General features: G+C 44.6%; 1 protein-coding gene, 1 long non-coding RNA gene and 1 pseudogene across 6 annotated transcripts in view; 1 reads left to right on the forward strand and 2 right to left on the reverse strand.

Annotated features, from left to right (window-relative positions):
- The window catches only part of Glis3 (GLIS family zinc finger 3), a 442,586-nt gene that overhangs the window by 287,052 nt on the left and 134,609 nt on the right, over window positions 1-20,925 (forward strand). The window lies entirely within an intron of this gene.
- Window positions 1,645-2,678, reverse strand: LOC148121346 (uncharacterized). The gene is made up of 2 exons (XR_015738250.1): window positions 2,190-2,678; window positions 1,645-1,969 (listed from the first exon to the last, which is right to left on the reverse strand). It is a non-coding gene; the product is annotated as an uncharacterized LOC148121346 (long non-coding RNA).
- On the reverse strand, window positions 3,272-3,486 carry LOC148121347 (Nuclear RNase P; annotated as a pseudogene).

A 20,925-nucleotide genomic window follows, 5' to 3' on the forward strand; every position in this document is an offset into this window, starting at 1 on the left:
TAACAGAGTAGCCTGTGGATCATCAATGGCAGGGAGAGATGGGAGGAGATCTCATATCTTTCTTTGCTGTCTTCATGATGTTCTTCTGAAGTAAAGTGCAGCTGTGGTGTGCTTTTCGAGCACCAAAGACTAGAGTCCTTTTGTTGTTTGGATAATTACGTTGGCAAGTCAAGAAAGGAAAGACCGTATGAGGAATGACGCTAGAGCACGGGAGAACAGGAGCTGAAAACCTGAGGCCTTGTGCTGTAGTTTGAATCGCATATGTCCACCATAGGTGCTCATCTTACAGACTTGGCCACTTGGAACTTTTGGGCGGTCGTGGAGCCTGTCAGAGATGGAGCCTGGTTGGAGGACTTCATGTCACTCTGGGATTTCACTTGGATGGAGTTGTGGGAACCCAGCTCCCTCCTCCCTCTCTTTGAGTTCCTGAGTGATGATATAAGAGTTTGCTCCACCACATGCTCCTGGCCCCTCACAGATACCTAAAGTAATCTGACACCCTGAATGAATGCCTAAAAGTAACGAATCTGCTTGATTATGATGTGTAGCCATTTTCAAAGAGGTGGGAGAAATTAAACCTTTTCTCATTATAAGTGGATTGCTTCAGCCATGTTGGTATGGTGGCAAAGTTGTGATACCTTATGTGGCAGTGAAGAAAGAGAGTGTGAAAGAATGAACAGCTGTGGGAGAATGGGGGGGAAATTCTTGAGGGAGACATGGCACACTGAGAGCAATATGTCCAATGCTGGGAAGTGCTGCAGCCATGCAATCCATTGTGACTGTGAGTTTAGCCCTAAGACGTGGAATACAGAGACTTCTCTTGAACTCCATGTTGGGCAGTGAGCAAGTTGATGTCAGGTTGATCCCGTAGTCACGGCTACATTCTGTCAAACACAGTCACTTAGCTTGTTTTGTTATCTGGTTCCTTACCACAAAACAATTCACCAGTGTCTGAGAAATGTCTCCATTGATTGTGCACATGAGAAAAATTTGTCTTAAGGTAAGACAGTTCAGTTCACCAAGAGTTTCCAACTTCCTAATTGTCAGTCCATCATTCTCTTCTCCCTTCCACACAGAAGCATCTCTGGTCTCCATTACACAATGGAGAAAGCACCAGCAAGAGCTTTCTGCTTCTCACTGCACCTTTCTTCTGCTTTACTCCGTTACCCATGATCCTGTGATGGCCATATCTCCTCTCCCTCCTCTTCTTTCTTCTTCTCTCTCTTTTTGGTCTCTATGTAACCCTGGCTGTCCTGGAACTCGCCCTGTAGACCAGGCTGACCTTGAACTCAGAGATTCTCTGCTTTTATAGTGCTGGGATTAGAGGTGCGCACTATGACCGGTTTGTTCAAGACCCTGCTTGCTTTATTTATTTATTTATTGAAAATTTCCACCTCCTCCCCACCTCCCATTTCCCTCCCCTTCTCCCCTCCCCCCCCTCCAGTCCTAAAAGCAGTCAGGGTTCCCTGCCCCATGGAAAGTCCAAGGTACTCCCCCCTCCATCCAGGTCTAGGAAGGTGAGCAGCCAAACAAACCAGGCTCCCACAAAGCCAGTCCGTGCGGTAGAATCAAAACCCAGTGCCATTGTCCTTGGCTGCGGGGCGCATCCTGACCAGCAGGAATGAACGCCACCAAAAATGAGAATTCCTTCTCTGGTCACATCTTTATTTGGAGCATTCCCTTGAGGAAAATTGGGGGAAGGGAAGATAGAGCAGGGACGAGAGAAAGCTTAGAGAGAGAGCGTTGGGCCCCGAGGCAGCTGCTTTTAAATGGTGGAGAGGCTTGAACGCTGTCCTGATTGATTAATGCCATTCTGCTGTTCTGAGCATGTGCAGGCAAGGGTGCTCAGCCCCACATGGCTACCTCCAAACTGCAGGACCACCTGTGCCTCCAGGTGGCTCCCAACAGCTCCCCCTATTAATGTCTTTAAGAGCAATAAGGCAAAACTATTTTCCAATCTGGTCCCCACCTCATGATGTGTGGACAGATTAAAGAAAAGAAAAGCAAGACACACCCTCCGCCAATGCATACCTTCCTCCGTGCTTTGTGGGACTATCTGGTCCCTAGAGGGTGCTAAGGCTATGCATGGCTAATTGCCTATGAGCTCTTTAGAGGCTGAGAGCCAAACTTGGGGTGAGGATACACATTCCAAGACTGCCAAGGCCTGTGTCACAAAGACCTTGTCCCACCTCACTTGGGCTAGCAGGTAGCACACCAATCAAAGACATACAGCACTTCCACCTAGACACAGCATGCCAAGAATATCTCTGCTCCCAGCCATTCCCAAGGAAGGAAAAGGCAAAGTAGAGTCAGTCAGAAAATTGTTAAGAGATAAGAGGTTGCACAGGGTGTTGCTCAAGTCGATGGTGTGAAACAGCTGCTCTTGGCACCGCCCAGAAGGTCATCTCTGCTGCCTCCACATGAATCTTCCACAGCAGTATCCTTCATTTCTCTGGTTGGTCTTGTTTGCACCCAGATGTATGTCAGCATTCCTAGAAAAACATAAACAAAACTCTCCTCCCAAATTGACATTTAAGAGTATTAAAAACTCTCAGTGTAAAAATTCAGCACAATCAGTACTGGAAGTAGGCTGGTTTTGAACTTAGAGATTTGTATGTCTCCGTTTCAAAGAGCAAATCTTGTTTGCCTGTGCCATCAAAGCAGGCCTTAGAATTAGACGGAATTGCTTTCAAACAGAGTGTCTCTGTCTGTTGCTGTTTTTCCAGCAAAATTTTGAATTAAAAATTAAATGTAAAGAATGCAAGAGAAATCCTTTCTCTGGGGGAAGCTGTCACTGGTAGTCCCCCTCTATTGTCTAACACCAAAACAGTTGTCACTGGGAATTGAACTCATGACCTTTGGAAGAACAGGCAGTGCTCTTAACCTCTGAGCCATCTCTCCAGCTCCTGCATTCAAATGAAAAAACCTCTAGGTAGCATTGTTTATTCCACCCGTTGCCAGAGGCAATAGGTAATGGTAACCAGGTTGACGCGCCTTTATTATGATAATTAGGACCAGTTCTTTGAGGGAGAATGGGCGTAGACCATCAATCTGACTACTTCCTGCTGACAAAGGGACGTTGTTTGGGGGATAAATGTTTTTATCTGACTGAATTTTTGGCGACAAATGTTTTTATCTGACTGAATTCTTGGCGGCTGTGGCTGTGGCTGTGAGCGGTGGCAGCAGCAGCAGACAGCGGCGGTTGCCCCGCCTCTGAGGCCCATTGTGGCGCGCTCCGCATGGCCCGAAGGCATGGCCCCGCCCCGGGCTGTGCGCGGGCTCGCCGAACTGTGCACCCTGCCTCGCCTCAGGCAATGAACTCGCACCGTCAGCCGTGAGTCTTTTTCAAGCTCCGGCGAGGGGGGGCATCCGCCCACCCGTGGGGGGGCTTCTCCTGCCCAGTCTGCCTGCGTGCGGAGCCCCGTTCTCTGGGAACTCATCTCCGCCCGCCCATGTTGCTATGGAAACACAGTTCAGAGTTTGGCCCCTCTCCGTCTTTAGGTCTTTAGCGGAGCTGCTGCTCACCACGCAGCTTCCGCCTCTGCCTCCCGAGTGCTGGGATTAAAGGCGTGCGCCACCACCGCCCGGCTACTTCCTCAAACAAAGTTCAAGTTTTCTGTACGTGAGAGCCAGAGACTGAGCTCTCTTATCAAAATTAGGCGAAAATCACCTCCAAAAGCTCTGTGGCTCTTTAAGAATAGGGAAGGCAGTCTTTGAACTCGATCAAGCCCGCCTCCCTACGAGACTGTTGCCCCGGTCTCTAACAGCGAGTACGCAGGTGGACGGAGAAGGAGCGGAAGCCGCGGTCTCCCGTACCCGATCGTCCTCATAGTCCCGCCTTAGTTACCTCGCCTTTTTTGCTGCTGTTCACATTCCTCCTGCACTGAACTTAAGGGATTTTTCTTCCCCGTTGCTTTCTGTACCTTCTTTTAGATACCTTAACTTTGATTTTTTTTTGTATTTTTTTTTCCTTTTTAGGCCTATACTTTTAAATTCTTTTTCCTCCCCTTTCTGAGGATTTAACTGACGTCACTCACCGCTCCACGTGTTCAGAGTTCTGAAATTCACGGCTCTCTGTGTCCTGGTGTCTAATTTCAGCTTTTTCTCCCGGACTTTCAGCACGTTGCTGGGCACTTCCTTCTCAGGGTCCCCCGGCGTAGTTGTCAGGGTCCCTCAGCGTCCCGGGGTTTCGAGCACCAGTTGCGGGGGGCCATCCTGGCCAGCAGGAATGAACGCCACCAAAAACGAGAATTCCTTCTCTGGTCACATCTTTATTTGGAGCATTCCCTTGAGGAAAATTGGGGGAAGGGAAGATAGAGCAGGGACGAGAGAAAGCTTAGAGAGAGAGCGTTGGGCCCCGAGGCAGCTGCTTTTAAATGGTGGAGAGGCTTGAACGCTGTCCTGATTGATTAATGCCATTCTGCTGTTCTGAGCATGTGCAGGCAAGGGTGCTCAGCCCCACATGGCTACCTCCAAACTGCAGGACCACCTGTGCCTCCAGGTGGCTCCCAACACTTGGCTTCTCAGTCAGCCCTCATTGACAGCCACATTCAGAGAGTATGGTTTAATCACATGCTCCATCAGTCCCAGTCCAGCTGGCCTTGGTGAGCTCCCATTAGATCAGTTCCACCATCTCAGTAGGTAGATGCATCTCTTGCAATCCTGACTTCCTTGCTCATGTTCTCTCTCCTTCTGCTCCTCATTTGGACCTTGGAAGCTAAGTCCAGTGCTCCAACGTGAGTCTCTGTCTCTATCTCCATCCATTGCTGGATGAAGGTTCTATGGTGATTTGCAAGATATTTATCATTGCGGCTATGGGACAAGGCCAGTTCAGGCGCCCTCTCCTCTGTTGCCCAAGGAACAAGCTGGGACATCTCCTTGGACCTGGGAACCCCTCTAGAGTCAAGTCTCTTATCAACCATAAAATGGCTCCCTTAACTAAGATAACTACTTCCCTGCTCCCATATCCACCCTTTCTCCATCCCAACCATTCCATTCCCCCAAGCTCTCCCCAATCCCCCCCCTCCTCCCTTCTCTCTCCCCATCTCCCCTGATAGCCTATGCTGGGGAGGATGTGGAGTAAGGGGAACACTCATCCATTGTTGGTGGGAATGCAAACTTGTGCAACCACTTTGGAAATCAGTGTGGCAGTTTCTCAGGAAACTGGGAGTCAACCTACCTCAGGACCCAGCAATTCCACTCTTGGGAATATCCCCAAGAGATGCCCTATCATACTACAAAAGCATTTGTTCAACTATGTTCATAGCTGCACTATTTGTAATAGCCAGAACCTGGAAACAGCCTAGGTGCCCCTCAATAGAAAAATGGATAAAGAAGGTGTGGAATATATATACTTTAGAGTTTTACTCAGCAGTAAAAAACAATGACATCTTGAATTTTGCATGCAAATGGATGGAAATAGGAAACACTTTACTGAGTGAGATAACCCAGACCCAAAAAGATGAATATGGTATGTACTCACTCATAAGTCAATTCTAGCCATAAATAAAGGACATTGAGCCTGTAATTCATGGTCCAAAAGAAGCTAAATAAGAAGGTGAACCCAAAGAAAATCATCGTTATCCTCCTGGTTATTGGAAGAAGACAAGAATACCCTGTTTTTAAACCTGAAACTAGGAACCAGGAAAATGGCAACCCCTGGCTCTGTATCCTTCTGTACTTTGTTAGTTGAATAAACTGCACTTTCTTCCCCTAGATACTCCACTGCTGGGTTTACTTCTCTGTGAAGGAACTCTCTCTCCATTCTGCATCAGTGAGCTGTCAGTGTCTCTGACCTTCCTCATTGGACTATGACCTTCTTAGAAGTCAAGGACCATGCTTTTAGCTTTTGTTACTGGCTTAAGAGTCTCATCAGCAGTAGTAACTTTAAGCTTGATGTTGATGAGAAAATCCTGGGAGCCCTTTTAAATGAAACTTGTACCCTAGCTTGTCATGTGTTCATTTTTGAATGAACCCCTGTGGTATGTGGGACCACTTCAAGCTTTTTGTGAATTCTAACTAAAGATAAATGGCAAGGCCAATTGGCTGGTCAAGGACGGGTTTCTAGATGTTACCAAAATGGTAGATTGGAACAAACTTTGGGACTTAATGCATGAGACATATCACTAATACTTCAAGAGCCTGTATGAGACATGAAGTAGTGCAGAACCCAGTGTTAACAAACTCAAAAGAAAATAGTGCAGAAAGAACACCCCAACTTCAGGAGATGGAGTGGGGTTACCATTAATCCTCAATCAAGGTTGTTTCCTCTGTGATCTCACATTCTCCATCTCTTTGGTTTATTTTTTTTAAGTTACGTGTGACATTGTCTGGATTTTTAATATGTAACTAAATGAGAACTAAATGAGATTCAGATTGAATTCCTTTAAAATTTGTAGGTTTATTTATATAATGAGACAGCTCAGTTTTATTTATGTGAAATTTTAATTTTGTCAGTTTTTCTCTCCCATAGTTAGTGATTATTTCAGATGTATCACATGATCCTCATTTTCACCTCCCTGTCGTGTTTGAAGCTTGCACTTTGGTGTCAGTTGGCGAGGGCCAGCATTCTGTTCAACTGTTAGAGTTGTGGGCAGAGCCTGGGCCTCTGCTGAAGACTTTTTCATGCTGTAAAAACTCATTGGATTGGATTCTACTGCTTTAGCTTTGTGATAGTGTAGGTCTGGCAAGTGTGGCTGACATTGAGGGAAATGTTCAGCCTTTTATGTAGAAAATTGTCGTGATTTTTCCCCCCACTAATTTTCAGAATGGTAGAGCTGAAGGAACTGTAAGTGCCCTTCCTGAATGTCTTACTTGGCAGATAAAGAGCCCACAATATGAAGGGTGGAGCATTGTTTGACATTGTTTGAGAGCAGCAGAGCCCTGGTCATGTTTTATCAGATTCCTGTGATTTCAGATAGAAAAGAGTGGCCATTTTAAACCTCAAATAAGCTTTACTTTCACCCTGGCAGTGATAGTTACCCCATCATTTCCATGCCCCCCCCACTTCTCTCATTATTCATGCTGTAATGCTATCCTTGGATCCCAGAAAGTCTCAATGCAGGAGGTGTTTCTAATCTTTGTAATATGTGAAACACAGCCTCTCATACTGTCTATGTTTCAAGCCAGCCTTGAAGTGGCCACTTATGGTAGAATGAGGAAGAGAAGTCAGCATGTTCTCCTCTCCTTGATGGTTGATGTTGCCGTCTGCCACCACAGCCTCCTCCCCTTCATAGCTGATGCTGCAGTCTGCAACCACAATTGATGTCCTATTTCCACCAGGAAACTCTTCGTTGAGCTACCAGCCCATTGGCTCTCAAAGGTTCTTGGATGGTAGGAACGTTCAGAATTTTCTCAGTATCACCTGTGCTAAGGATGGTTGCTATTGTATAGCCTGTCCTGGAATTTCAGAAGGACCCTCTGTACGGGCTAAAGGTTCTCTGCGTCTTTCCCCAGAAGCCCTTTGGACAGTGGCATTCATCTTTGATGGACAGCTTGAGGTGTTCAGTGAGGCACTCTTCTCCTTGTAAGACCACGTCCAGCGGTACTTGTGCACACATACATTCATTCAGACCACGTCCAGAGGTGCTTGGGCACACATTCATTCAGCTCTGCATGCTACTTTTGGTGTGAAGTGTCTGCAGATTCTTGTAATCTTATCAGTGGCCCAGAGGAAACAGTCTATAAGTCAACAATTTCCCGTGTGCAGTGAGTACCACCCCGATTTGTCTCACATGGGGTGGATGAATTATACCTTCAGCATATAATAAAGTGTGTGATCCTAGATAATTTTATGTGGTGTGTCTAGTCCCTATCTTGATGGATGTGAAATATTAATAAATAATAATGCCCATACTAATATTGCTGTTATTATTAGTTACTATAATATTACAGTAGTATTAATGATTTGTTGTATTCTAGCCCCAGTTTTAAGCCCTTGCATGTATTAACTCCCTTTCATACTGTCTTTTGGAGGACTGCTACTAACACTGGTTCAAAGGTAAAATAATTAAGATGGGATAGGAGGACCTCATAGGTTTGACAAGGGACTTGAGTATCATGCTTGGAATAGAGTCGAACCAAGCATTAGTTCAGAGTCTTTGGGTGAGGGAGGGAAGGAGTCTGTTTTGGGGTCAACACACTCTTCTGAGGTGAGGTCTCCACCAAGGTCTTTCACAATTGAATTATTCAAAATGAAGTATTCCGAGTGCCATGGGCTATCTGACTCTCTCCAGAGTGTGGCCAGCTCCTGGGTCACCCCACACGCAGACTGGATTTGACAGAGAAGGTCCATTCCCTACAGGCTGGGATGAATAAGGAAAGGAGTATGGCTGTGGGAGACTGTTAATCTGCTGCTATCCCTCCTGGCCACGGGAATCATGACTGGGTCGTTCTAGGCCATTTCTTAGTTTAACAAGTGAACCGACTCATGGTGATGGGGTCTGTGCCAAGTGTCTGGTGCCAGCAACTGGAGTGTTTCTCTGCACACACCCTGGGCCACAAAGCTCTGCCACATGGTCTCAGAGAGAACAGGGAGCAAAGCTTGTTTTCTGTGTGTGAGAGAGAGAAAATAAATGAAAAGTCATTGAAATAATTACCATATTAATATAGGCTATTCTCATTGGAAAAGAGTTTTGTAGGAGGCGGTGAGCATAGTGAAATTTTTATTTTATATTAATTAGATGCTGGGTTTTCAGATGGCTTGGGATACACTGATACGCTAGGAGTAAATTTGGATTGTGTTGGGGTTTTACACAGATTATCCTATCAAACCTGTTGTCTGTCCCCTCCATACTTCCTCTCAGGTATCCATCTCTTCAGCTGTAGCAGGGTGCATGGCCAGGTCCTCAGGACACACTCCCTGGTCTCTTCATGTAGTCAGTGCAGATCTAATCTGTGCACAGAGAAGGGCAGGCATGTATCCGTCACCCCTGTGTTGTCACATGCTTCCCACCTTGGGCTCCAGAGTAGCTGCAATCCCAAGTTTGGCCTCAGTGATAGGAGTCACTGGCCCTATGTATGTAGGCCATACAGATGCCTTGACAGGGGAGAAGAAGTCCAGTCTCTGAAGTCAAATCAACCTGATTTGGTTCGCTGGTTCCATTCATTTCTTAAAACACTGTCTTCCATGTTTCTTGAGTTGCATTTTCTTTCGCTCCTTTTTTTTTCTTCAGTAAACTCTGCTTCCTCACTGCCAGCTCTACTGTTGATTTCTTCCAGTATAGTTTTCCTTCTTCTGTTTACCATTTTACTCTCTAGCAGTTTGAATTACTTTGAAATGTCACCTATGCCCCTTCTTAACTTTGTGACCATAAGGAATATACGTTGTATTCTAGTGCATACAGGATAATGCTCTTTCGGTGGCTTTGTCAGTCAGTTCTAACACTGATAGAATTCTCTCATCCATTCGAGGAGGTTTGAGTCTTCATGGTGGTCATGCTTTCCTAATTTTCAAGCCTGGGAGTTTTAGATTTTTAGAGACAATTATGGGGGCAGGTAGAGTTTGGATTTACAATCACAATTGATAGTAACATAAAATTACACCCCATGTACTTCTTTAGCTTCCCTATGATCAGCAGCCTTCACTACCTTTTAAATTGATGTACCTGTATTGCCCTATTATACATTTTCTCAAACCTATAGATTATATGAGGTTCCCATCCTGATGGTGGCTAAATGCCTCAACTCATCCATCCACCGTCGTAGCTCCTGCAGAGGGCTTCCAATGCCTAAAACCCCGTGTGTACCTCTTTTTTCTTCTCTCCTGCCATGGCTCTGTCTAATACTGATCTTCTATTGTCTCCATGGTTTATGACTTCTTCAGAATGCCATGCAAAAGGATATTATGGTATGTAGCCTTAACCATGGCTCCTTTTACCTCGTAATGTGCACATCAAGTTTCGCCATGTCTTTTTATACTTGGTAGTTCATTTATTCTAGCACAGAATAATATTCCAATGCATCCAGCTTTGTCCATTCACCTATTAAGAGACCTTTTGGTTATTTGTAGAGTTTGATGATTATAAAGGCAAGACTCACAAGGATCAAAGTATCTTCATTTACTTCTCAAAGCAAATACAAGAATATTTTTAGGCATTCATTTAACAATAAGTAGCTCCTAACAAAATACCAGGTTATGCATATAGTTCAGGGACTTATGTATGTGGTTCTGTATATAGCAATCAGGTCCCTGCTGAATACTTTCGGGGGAGGGAAGCTCTGCAGGTCTTATCTATGGGCTTCTTTCTCCTCAGCTTGCTGTTTTCTCATTGCCATTATATGTAAGCACTTGCTCAGTTCTAACTTTAGAGTCTACTGTATTCTTCCGGACTTCTTCTTCCTTGTGTGGATGACTGGCCTGCAGAGGACCTGCAGTAGGCCTCACGTTTTGGTGTTCTTTAGGGGATCATTTCTTAAATAATTTCTGGAGGTCCTAGATTCTGACAAACATTGTCCTCATGTTTTGTGCTGTATGTTTGAGAGCAGAGCATTACTCCATCTTGACAGAAGCAGAGATATATTTCTCTCATAGTACAGAAACAGGGTGGACTATGCTAATCTCTGTAGGACTCACAATGTCCTTCTTATTCATTGTCAACCTCCCCCACAAAATACCACCATAATGAACTATTGCATATAGCTAGGTGCTTTTCCCTTTCCTTTTAAAAATTGTAGTGTCCACCACGCTGAGAGCTACATATTCTTTCAAACACTTTGAGCATCTCTTAGTCCCCTTACACTCTTTGAGGCTTATGAAATAATAAAGGGCAATGGGTCCTTTCTTCAACAAACTATTATGTGGACATTGACTAGAAAAACTTCCAAAAGGATTGAAGAACCAGGTTTTTTTAATGTGGTCTTCTAAAGAAATTTTATTTTACTTGATGTTTACGAGAATTTTGTCTGTATGCATGTATGTGTGTGTACTTCGCTCATGTCTGTTAGATCTCCCTAAACTGAGGTTTCAGATAGTCTGTGCTGGGAATCGAACCCAGGACCTCTGCAGGAGCAACAAGTGTTCTGCTCTTCACTGCCGAGCCATCACTCCAGCCCCATCAATTGTCTTCTTGATCAGGAGAATCGTCTTCTTTTCTCCTTCCTAGTAGAGGCTCATAGATGAGGAAGAAAGGGACCCTGGTAAATACTCAACAAACGTGTTGCTAAAAATGAATGAATAAACCAATCACGTTGATCGTTTTGAGACGATATTTACTGCTGTTTTACATGAAAGGATATGAAATTACTGCCATCTCATGTGCAAAGTAGTTCAGTTGGAGTCATGCTTCGCACTCCTGCACTGCTCCCCAGCACCATGCTGGCCAGTGGGCCAGTGGTGAGAAGAGTGCTGAGGTCTTTGAGGTTGTGCAGAAGAAACACCAGCTACCTCAAAGCACTTCAGAGAGAACTTTACATTGTCTCCCAAGCTGATGGAGAGCTTCCAGCAGGAGGTGCTGTCTAACCTGCAGCCGGAGCACAGAGCATTTGGTGAAGGGGCACAGTTCAAGGGACACCCTTGCTGTAATGCTCCAACTTCAGCCTGGGAAAATAAGCATTTACATGTAGCCTGGGAAGATAAGCATTTACGTGTCTCCTTCTCTTCTGGTTGATAGCTGTTGTTTCAGGCGGACTGAACTGAAAAGGTGAAATGGCTTCTCCATCATTGTGGAGTGCAGTATCCTCATGGTACCCTGATAAAATGAGAAGACTGGAATATGACTCCCTTTCATGCAAATCCATTTTGAAAGGATCCCAGCAGAGAGAGGGCTGAGGTTTGCCCAAGTGCTTGTTTAATTCAGTTGAGGACATAAACTCTGAGAGGTAGCAAGGAGAGAGATCGGAGGATCTGCTGACTCTCCTCCCAGCTTGAGCTGCCAGCCGGAGCTCATCTTTCTCCGGTTGGTCCAGCTCTTGCAACAAAGGGCTTCAGTTCAGCCGAGCATCAGGCTGCATGTGTGCCGAGCAAGAGGGTGGCAGAGAGGTGCTACAGTAATCCAGAGTGTTCACTGAAATGCCAAGTGTCACTAGTTTGGCATTTAATTATCTGACTTGCTGGCAGTTGAAAGTAGAGAAGTAAGGTGGGGAGGGGAGCGGTTGGGAGGGAGAGAGGCAGGCAGGAGGTGGCAGTGGCAGTAGCGGAGGTGGGGGGTGGTGAGGAAGGAGGAGAGAGCAGAACTCAGCTGTGCTCTGATGAAGACCCATGAGCTACAGTACTTTCTCTCGATCTTGGCTGCGGCGTCTTCTGATTTTTAAAGAGGCGTCGCCTTGTGCATGCAGAGAAACACCAGGGAACATCACCTCGGGTTTATGTGCAGCGTGGGCTGCACCGTCAGAATCTTCTAAACTCACAGCTCGATCTCATGGGAAGGAAACTCAGGCAACACCAATGCTGCGAAGCTCCATCAAATTGGAATCAGAGCTGTCCAGTGACTGTCGGGGATGAGGAGATGTGGGCTCTAGAGGTTGAAGCAAGGATTAGAATTCTAGCTTGTCCACTTTCCTGTCGCGTGCTGGCTAGCAGACCAGTTCTTCTGATACTTTCTTCCTACCAGTAGCTTTTGTCGCTTGGAGAATTAGGTTGACTAAAAGTCACTTTATTGCTTAGTATGCCTGAGTCCCAGGCTGCAGTAACAACCACAAGAGGCAGGAAGAAACACTGCATATTGTGCCCAGCACAAAGCTATATACATGAGGGTTATCTTTCCAAGTCTTATTGTTTAAAGCAGCAGGCACCTTTTATTAAGTAACATATTATTTAGAAAATGAATGAAGCCAGCAGGAAGGATGCAGCCATTTGGACAGAGACTGACCTGACGTAACTCTAGATGCCAACCAAATTCTTCCCATGTAAGGGAGACCTCCTGCGACCCGTCATGCCCCTCCACCCTTGCTCTGCCTCATAGCCCTTACCGTTGTCCACCACAGAGAATGTTGACGTGTTCAGCTGTTGGCCTGCTATTCGACGCTGGGATGCTTGCCACACCAGAGGGAGAAACAATGTGTGGTGCCCTGTGCTGTCTCCCACATGCTGTCAGCAGGGTCATCCAGGAGTTTTCGAAGTAGGGTGGTCAGTGCGAGGAAGACTGAAATTGTGTGATTTGGGGGAAATGGCTGGAGATGGAGATGATCATGTCAAATCAGCTAGTTTCACAAGGACAAGGATTTCCTGTTTTTCTCTCTTATGTGAAGGAGGACATGGAAGTAAATGGGTAGCTGCTAAGGATATGGGAGAGGAAAGGGAAGAATGGCGAAAGGATGAAGAAAGGTATAAAATTGATCAAAATACATGATATATATTATAATAATAAAAGGGTTTACTCTGTACAATTAACTTATGCTAATTAAGAATGAAGTATGTGCTTCATGGTATCCTTGTGAATTAGTGGCACAAGAGTAATAACTGTTGACTGACGGACATGGGTTCTACTCTGACAGCTGGGTGGCAGGGAAAGAAAGTAAATGCATGCTGTGTGATAGGAAGTATCATGCAAGGAGTGCTGTAGGAGAGCAAATTAAGTCCCAAGAGATGCTAGGAGGGTTTCTGGAGGAGATCCTCAGAGCACTTAGGGGGCACATGGAGCATAAATTACTGCCCCAACAACAAGGAACTGGAAAAGTGTCAGAACCGGTATAGAACAAGCGTGTGGGTCCCGGTCTCCATGCTAGAACAGAGGAGCAGGTGGGTTGGGTCCAGAGGTGTTCCGTGTACCCTGCAAAGCTCTAAAGGGGATTCCCAAGGATGTAGGGGTGAAACGAGATTGGCAGAGTGTTCTGCAAATGCTAGCGGAAGATTCCAGGTGTTTGTCAGGATCACATGCAAGAGGAGATGGTTTCAAACTCTCATCCCATCCCCAGACATTAACACGCTGGTTTGATATAAACAAAATCTTTTCTCTTTAGACACAGATGCTTTGACCCAGGAGTTCCAACTCAGAATCTACCCTAAAATGGTTTATTAGAATAATAAGATTGAATATATGTGTGTATATGGCATATGCTAGATTAATATATTTACATATAAACATGTCACAAAATAATTTGAGATTACCTACACATCCATCTAGTGTTGAATGAGTAAATATTTTAGAATTATCCATAGAGTGAAATATTATTTAATTGTATGATGGCTCTGACATTTATTTTTATAAGATTATAATAACCGCAGATCATCAAATGCTGAATCCTTGCACAGCTCCAGGGATTGACCTGACTTGGGCAACAAGGAAACAAAGAAGAAACAGACACACAGAAAAGCTGGGATTGGGTAGACTGGGCTCTCAGCTGGAGAAGCAGTCGCAGCCAGGCAACCCAGTGGTCTGTTCTCTACAGTGTTCTTACACACAGCTGAGCAAGGGAACGCTTAACTAACCCTGGTAGGAACAATATTTCTGGAATAGCAGTCTCCAGGACATGAACACCCAGGGGTAGAGAGATACGGTAGACATTTTCTGCACACAGTGTCAGTATTCACATTGGCCAGCAGGAAGGCTTTGCTCTTCCTCTTGGGGCTGAGGCCCTGGGTTCCTTGACATGGCTGTGCCCATGTCAAACAATACAAATATACTCAGGATTTCACCCACCCACTCCAAGCCTTCTATATGCTCTACAATTAAGCAAATATCATATATATATATATATATATATATATATATATAGAGAGAGAGAGAGAGAGAGAGAGAGAGAGAGAGAGAGAGAGAGAGAATCCTACACTCCTTATAGATGTCGTACTCTACTGTCCTTATAAATGTGTACCGAAGGCAATTTTGTCTTTGTTTGACCATCATGGACATGCTTGCATAACTTAGATAGTATAGCTCTTTCACATGACACTAGCGTCGTGCTTCTGGAGTATGCTGTACACTGTCTTTTTAATTTTGGTTGTCAGGCTGCGTTGGAGCTAAGGTTTTGTTCATGCTATGTAAGTGCTCCACCCCTGAGCTGCACGCCCAACCCTCAACATTTGATTTCCCATAATTAGAACAAGTACACACCAAGATGATGGTCATATTACAGCCTTGTAAATCCACAGAGCAGCAATAATCGTTTATCACCATGACCACATATTGGGTACTGTACATAGCTGCACCTCTGTTGTTTTAGGACTGGCACCCCAGTTGGTGTCTTTACACCAGCAATTCCAGAACCGCGAATGATACATTGACCATAGTGTTAAACTGTCCATGCTAAAGATTTTTTACAGTTTTATGAAACTACCATCATATGTATACTAGCGCAGCGTTGACTGAACATCGTCACATGACACGTATGTGTTCTCATGAACTCACATATTTCCATCAAAGTGCAGATTCATGTGTGTTCTTTTATGGAACCAGCAAGTTTCCATTTATATTAAAAGAATCAATGAAAATACAGCCACAGACCCCCAGTGCCTTGCCCTGCTATGATAAGACCTTCAGCCGCTGCATTTCTTTACACCAAGGTTACTTCACACTTTCTGGAACTCTCAGACTAAGACACAGTCTTAGCTGTTTGTGAACTTCCTGGGGGAGGGGAAGCTGACCCCCCCTCCCTGCTTGAAGCCTCTCTCTACTGTGGACTTTTCATAAAAAAAAAAATCCCTGTTCGTGAGTACTCAACAGAGACCTCCATTTGTCTCGGAAGTTTAGATCCAAGGAGGGTGCACCCAGCGGCGTCAACTAGCCTTTCACTGTCATGAAATATTACTGTTTTACACTCGCAAATAAAAGTTAGCAGCATTTCATTGCTGCGTGGTGTGAAATTAGACCTCCTAACCAGCTGGATGCAACAGCCTGGTGTAGCAATAGCGATGACTGCTAGTGTTCTTGGTTCAATTCAATTAGGAATAGTTTTTTTTTCCCCCTCTTCTTTGGTGAAAGGGGGTAGTCAAGATGAATGCCTCACAAACTTTTGAAATATGTACTTGAATTAAAGAACTATTAAAGTGGGGTAGCATCTCTATGATCTTTGAACTGAGCCGTCATCCTGCCGTTATTGATGTAGCTGCTTTAAGCCGTCTAATTAAAATCAGAGTGACAGATTTGTTATTGAAAATCTGAAACCCAGCTCACATCCTGTGCAGCACATCTGAGCAGGGTGGTATATATCTGCTGTTTTGATGGGCTCTCAAAATTACTAAGCTGTGCCGGGTGCCAAAAGGAATTCAATACATCCTTTCTTTCCCTTCCCGAGCAGGTCTCATTAGTCTCCTTAATAATAGCGCTAGCGGATATCAACTTTACTTCTCCAAAATAAATTAACTGTGGCCATTAGGGTTGTAATTATATCACCAGATAGGAGTTTATTCTGCTGCAGGGAGATAGCAGCGTGCCAGAGCCCAGGGCTCTCCTCTCGGTCCTTCTGTTTGAAACATGACTTGGTGTGTAAAGATGGGGGTCTGACATGGGTGGGAACAGGTGACCCAGCCAGGGCTTGTGTCATCTGAACTGACAGTCTCTCTCCTTGCTTGGACTGCTGAGCATACGGTCTCCCCGGGTGTGAGTTCTGCAGCTAGGAAGTGAGAGTGGTCACCAGCTAGCAGCCTGCAGTTCAGAGCCCACTAAACAAACTCACAGGCTCCGAGTAGGAGAACAGGACAGAAGGCTGCATTATCTGAAAATTTAGCTAATTTTTTTTTCCCTAACTAGCAGAAGCCATCTGTCACGGTTATTCCGATCTGAGGGCTAAATTGAATGGAAGGCATCGCTGGGCAATTAAACAAGTTCTCTCAAAATATTTTCATACCTTTCTATCTTGTCAGGAGAGAGTTGGTTTGGTTTGTTTTTTTTTTTTTTTAAATCAGATTGTGGTGTTGTTTCTTGTTGGTTTGTTTTTTATTTTTCTGGAAAGTTTTTGTCCTCCGTGCCATAGAGAAACTTTCTTCCGTTTTTGGTACAAGAGTGGAGAAATGTAATTGCAGGCTGTGTAGTGTTTGGAGTTTATCCTGTTCTTCTGGCTCGCACAGTCTTACTGTGTCCTTCTAACTTGTGGTGGAGTTCATCTCAGTGAGTCCACGAGAAATGTCCACAGAGAGAGAAGGGAAGGGTCCAGCAGCTCCCCTTCTTCCCCACATTTACCAAAGGCTCCACTGACAGAAAGCAAGCAAGCCACAGGGTGGAGGCCAGTACCACACAGATGCATCTACCCCCCCATGCTAGTTGACTTCCCACTTCTTTTCCAGTCGGGATGTAGCATTTATTCTATGACTTACAGTCTTTATGGCATAGCACAACTTTTGAGACTCAGGCCTCTGGGTTCATCCCGTGTTTGAAAAGATATTTCTAGAATTGAAATATTTCTAGATTTGAAATACCTCCCCACCCCCCACGCCTTTCACCTCTTAACTTCATTATTCAAGAGGGAAAAAACATTCCCGTGTGTCTGGGAAGGCGACCGAGTGTCATTTCCTCTTAAATAGTCTGAAACATATGGGGGCAGGATTGCATTCGTCACAGATTGTCAAAATATTTTTTAAGGAACCCAAATCTTCTAGGGATGGTTCCAAATGTGCCTGGTTTCCCTGAGCAGTGAACAGCGTGACCTTTACATTAGCAGCTATATTTATAAATACACATATGGCCTGTCAAGACCTGATTGGCTAGTGAGCTAATGAAGCAGCAACAGCATTATGGTGTTTCACCTACATGGAGTTTAATTTATATGCATATATAATAACTAATTTACCTTAGCAGTTTTCACTTATATAACCTAATATAGCTGTGTGGTTGACAGGTGTAAGTTTTTAATGAGTGGTGTGCAGTGGTTTTTAAATACAATGGGGGGGGCTTTAGAGATGATGATAGCTTTATTTTTCTTCTCCAATGAATTTGGGTGATTATTCAGGATGGCCAATGACCAGTGATATTAAAAACAAACAACTTTAAGCGTTGTGGAGTCATCTTATGGGAGAGTTTAGAAAAGAGACACTTGTGAAATGCTTTGAGCTTCTTAGAGAAAGACAGACAGACCAAAGGCCAAAGAAAGAGACAGACTATGTAAACAAAGTCGAATACCCTACCCAGAACTGACCAATGCTTTATGAAATACCAGAAGTTTCATTCCAGAACATCAATTGCCACCACCCCCGCAAGATTTTCCTCAGAGAGCAATACAGGCTCTTGTAGAATTAGGTTCCAGCAGTCAGGGTAAGGAATGTTGGTTCGATGATACTGAACAGAATCTTCAGTCTTTAGAACTCTTATGGCCAATCCTTTGGGCATGAGCAGCCCAAATCTTCAGTCCCCCTGGCTGCTTCTGTGCCCTCTGGGACTCTTAATTTGTTGTGTCCTGCCCTCTGCTTCCCCGTTGAGCCTCCCCTTGGCTGCCCCTTCAGAGTGGGCTTTTCTTTATCAGCCCAGAGGGATTCATAGAGCTGGAGTCACCAAGGTTTGTGTTACAAAAAAGAGAGCCAGTTCTCTGTATTCAAAATATAAGATTGTAATATTTAATGCTCCTTTCCAAACTACTCTGCAGCCCCAGGACTTCCTAATCTCCGAGCCCCACTGAGAATTTCTAATTCGGGAAGCTTCCTTGTCCACACTGTGCACACCCGCCTTGGCATTAACATGTTTTCTGGCTGCATCTCCTCTCCCTTTCCTTGTTCTGTCTTCATTTTAATGTCAGCCTTTCTGGAGCTCTTTGAGTCCCGACTGCTTATTCCCTTTTCTCTAGTTGATGACATTAAGGGACACAGCCCCTCCTCTGAGAAAGAGAATTGCCTGCGCTAAGAATGTGTCTTTGTATTTCAGTTAATTTCTTTTTTGGTTTCATAGACAGAGTGCAATCCTGAATCTTCTAATGTTTTCTGGGTGCGTACACACACATACACACACACATACACACACACACACACACACACACACACACACACGCACACATGCACGAACGCTCTATGAGAGAGCTGTTCTTTTACACTCTTAATAGTTTCATGTAACATCCCTATTTCACTGCCTTTTCCCTCTGCATTTGTGCATGACTGGGTTTTCTGAGTGTGCAAGGAATAGCGGTGGACTCAGAGAGTAGCTCAGGCACCTGGTATGCCTATAGGCTAGAGTTCATCCTCCGTTCAGGCTCAACTGCATTAACATTACTAAGCAATTGAGATTTTGTATAGGGCAGAGATGCTTTGTAGAACCTAGTTCTTTATGTATATTGGTGAGGGACTCTGGCAGCTTATATTCAAATAAAGATATCCAACTGTTGTCAGGGCCACAGAGGGTGGTTCTGTACCCAGAGTTTAAGTAGGAAAGATGAAGCACCTTGGGAAACCATACTCCCTTAATTTTCGCCGAATTTGTCTTTTTCAGTAGAATCCATTGACTAATCTATTGATATCCAATTCCAGAGCTGCCAGTGTATGTAATTCATTAAAATTTCATGTTGGGAAAGGGGTGAAAAGGTGTAAATCCAGAACTTCCACTCTGTTTTTGTGTGTGGCAGGGAAGGTCTTGAGGAGCTTTACACATCTCACTTGCAACATCATGAAGAAATGAGTGAGAATTTGTACCATATGTCCACTGAGTTTTCGCACTCAGAGGAATCTAGTGATTCGAGCTCATAAATTGTTGATTGTGAAAGAATTTCCTTTTCAGAAATTTCATACAAATCTCTGAGGCTTATGGTAGGCTACATCGAAACTTGTGCTTTGTTCTCAGTGACACAGTTAGGTAGTCGCTATGCTTACAAAAATAAAATACTGAAAATTTCCTATCTTTATCTTCTTTTTTATGTGCTTTAAAATAGTGTAGTTTTCAAACTTACCCTCTGGAACTGTTCCTTTTGAAGAGGTTAGCCCCTGGCACGTCATGTCAGGCAGAAAGCAGTCAGTGTTTTCCTGTGGCCTGGAGGGTCTGAGTTGAGCCACCAAGTGTCTTCACTTGGAGAAGAATAGTGTTAGTTACCATGCCATGGTGTCTTACTTTGGTAGTGGTGAGTTCAATAAACTCCTCCATTTCACATCACCCCCCCCCCCCCCAAATTGTACATGGAAGACCAGGGTCATGTAGTAAGGTGAATTTGTGTAGTTTGCACCTTGGAACCTACTTTGAAACTCACAGTTATTTTGCGGGCATATTTGAGTGTTGTTCCACCCCCAGTGCCCTCAGTGGCCAGCCTCTCCTAAGACACTCACTTGGCAGAGAGAAGCTAGGAACAAATGGAAGTGTGTCGTCTGGCCTGAGCATCTTCTACTATTGAGGTGACTTCTGTTTCTGTTCCCACAAACGTCCTACTGCTGCACATCGTGAGGAGGCTTTGGCCCTCCGCACGGAGCACTACTGATGCTTGGGGACCGTCCTGTGTAACTTGCCTGCCCCGCGCCTGCTCATTGGTAGTGGTTCTACCTCCAGGACACAGCCATTCTTCGCTGTGACAATTAAAAACGTCTCCAGACACTGATGAAGTCTCCTAGGGTAGGGGAAAGGGGGAGGGTCCCCTTGGTTTGGAGTCATTGCTGCAGTACGACAATCTGATGCTCTCCCATGTCAGAACATGACCAGGGATAACTGTGCTGAATTTTTAGACTGAAAATAAATTCTCCCCAGATAATAGATTTGCTTGCCTAAATGAAACAGAACAAAAAGATTACATTTTGGACTCTATTCTACGTATGGGGGCTTTTTGTCAAAAACGAATCAATTATCGTCTTACAATATAAAACCGTTAAGATTAAATTACCTTGGAGTTTTTCTTTCTAGCATTAGAGAATGCTCTTTATGGGCCGTTTAATCCTAACCCTCGCCAGCATTGGTGAAACAGCAAGGGTCTTGTCTACTCTGCTCCTGAGGAAATGGCCCAGTCAAAGGATAGCAGCCCTGTAAACTACCTGTAAGCCTTGCTTCCCAGTTACCTTATTGCTAGCCTTTGGCATTTGGGCAGAGATGCAAAACTGAAAGAAAATTTCTGACTTCCCGATTCTGTGTGAATGCTGGGTGTAGTATTCATTTGCAACAC

Source organism: Myodes glareolus, chromosome 7 (genome assembly GCF_982192425.1).
Source record: "Myodes glareolus chromosome 7, mMyoGla1.1, whole genome shotgun sequence".
Lineage (NCBI taxonomy): Eukaryota > Metazoa > Chordata > Mammalia > Rodentia > Cricetidae > Myodes > Myodes glareolus.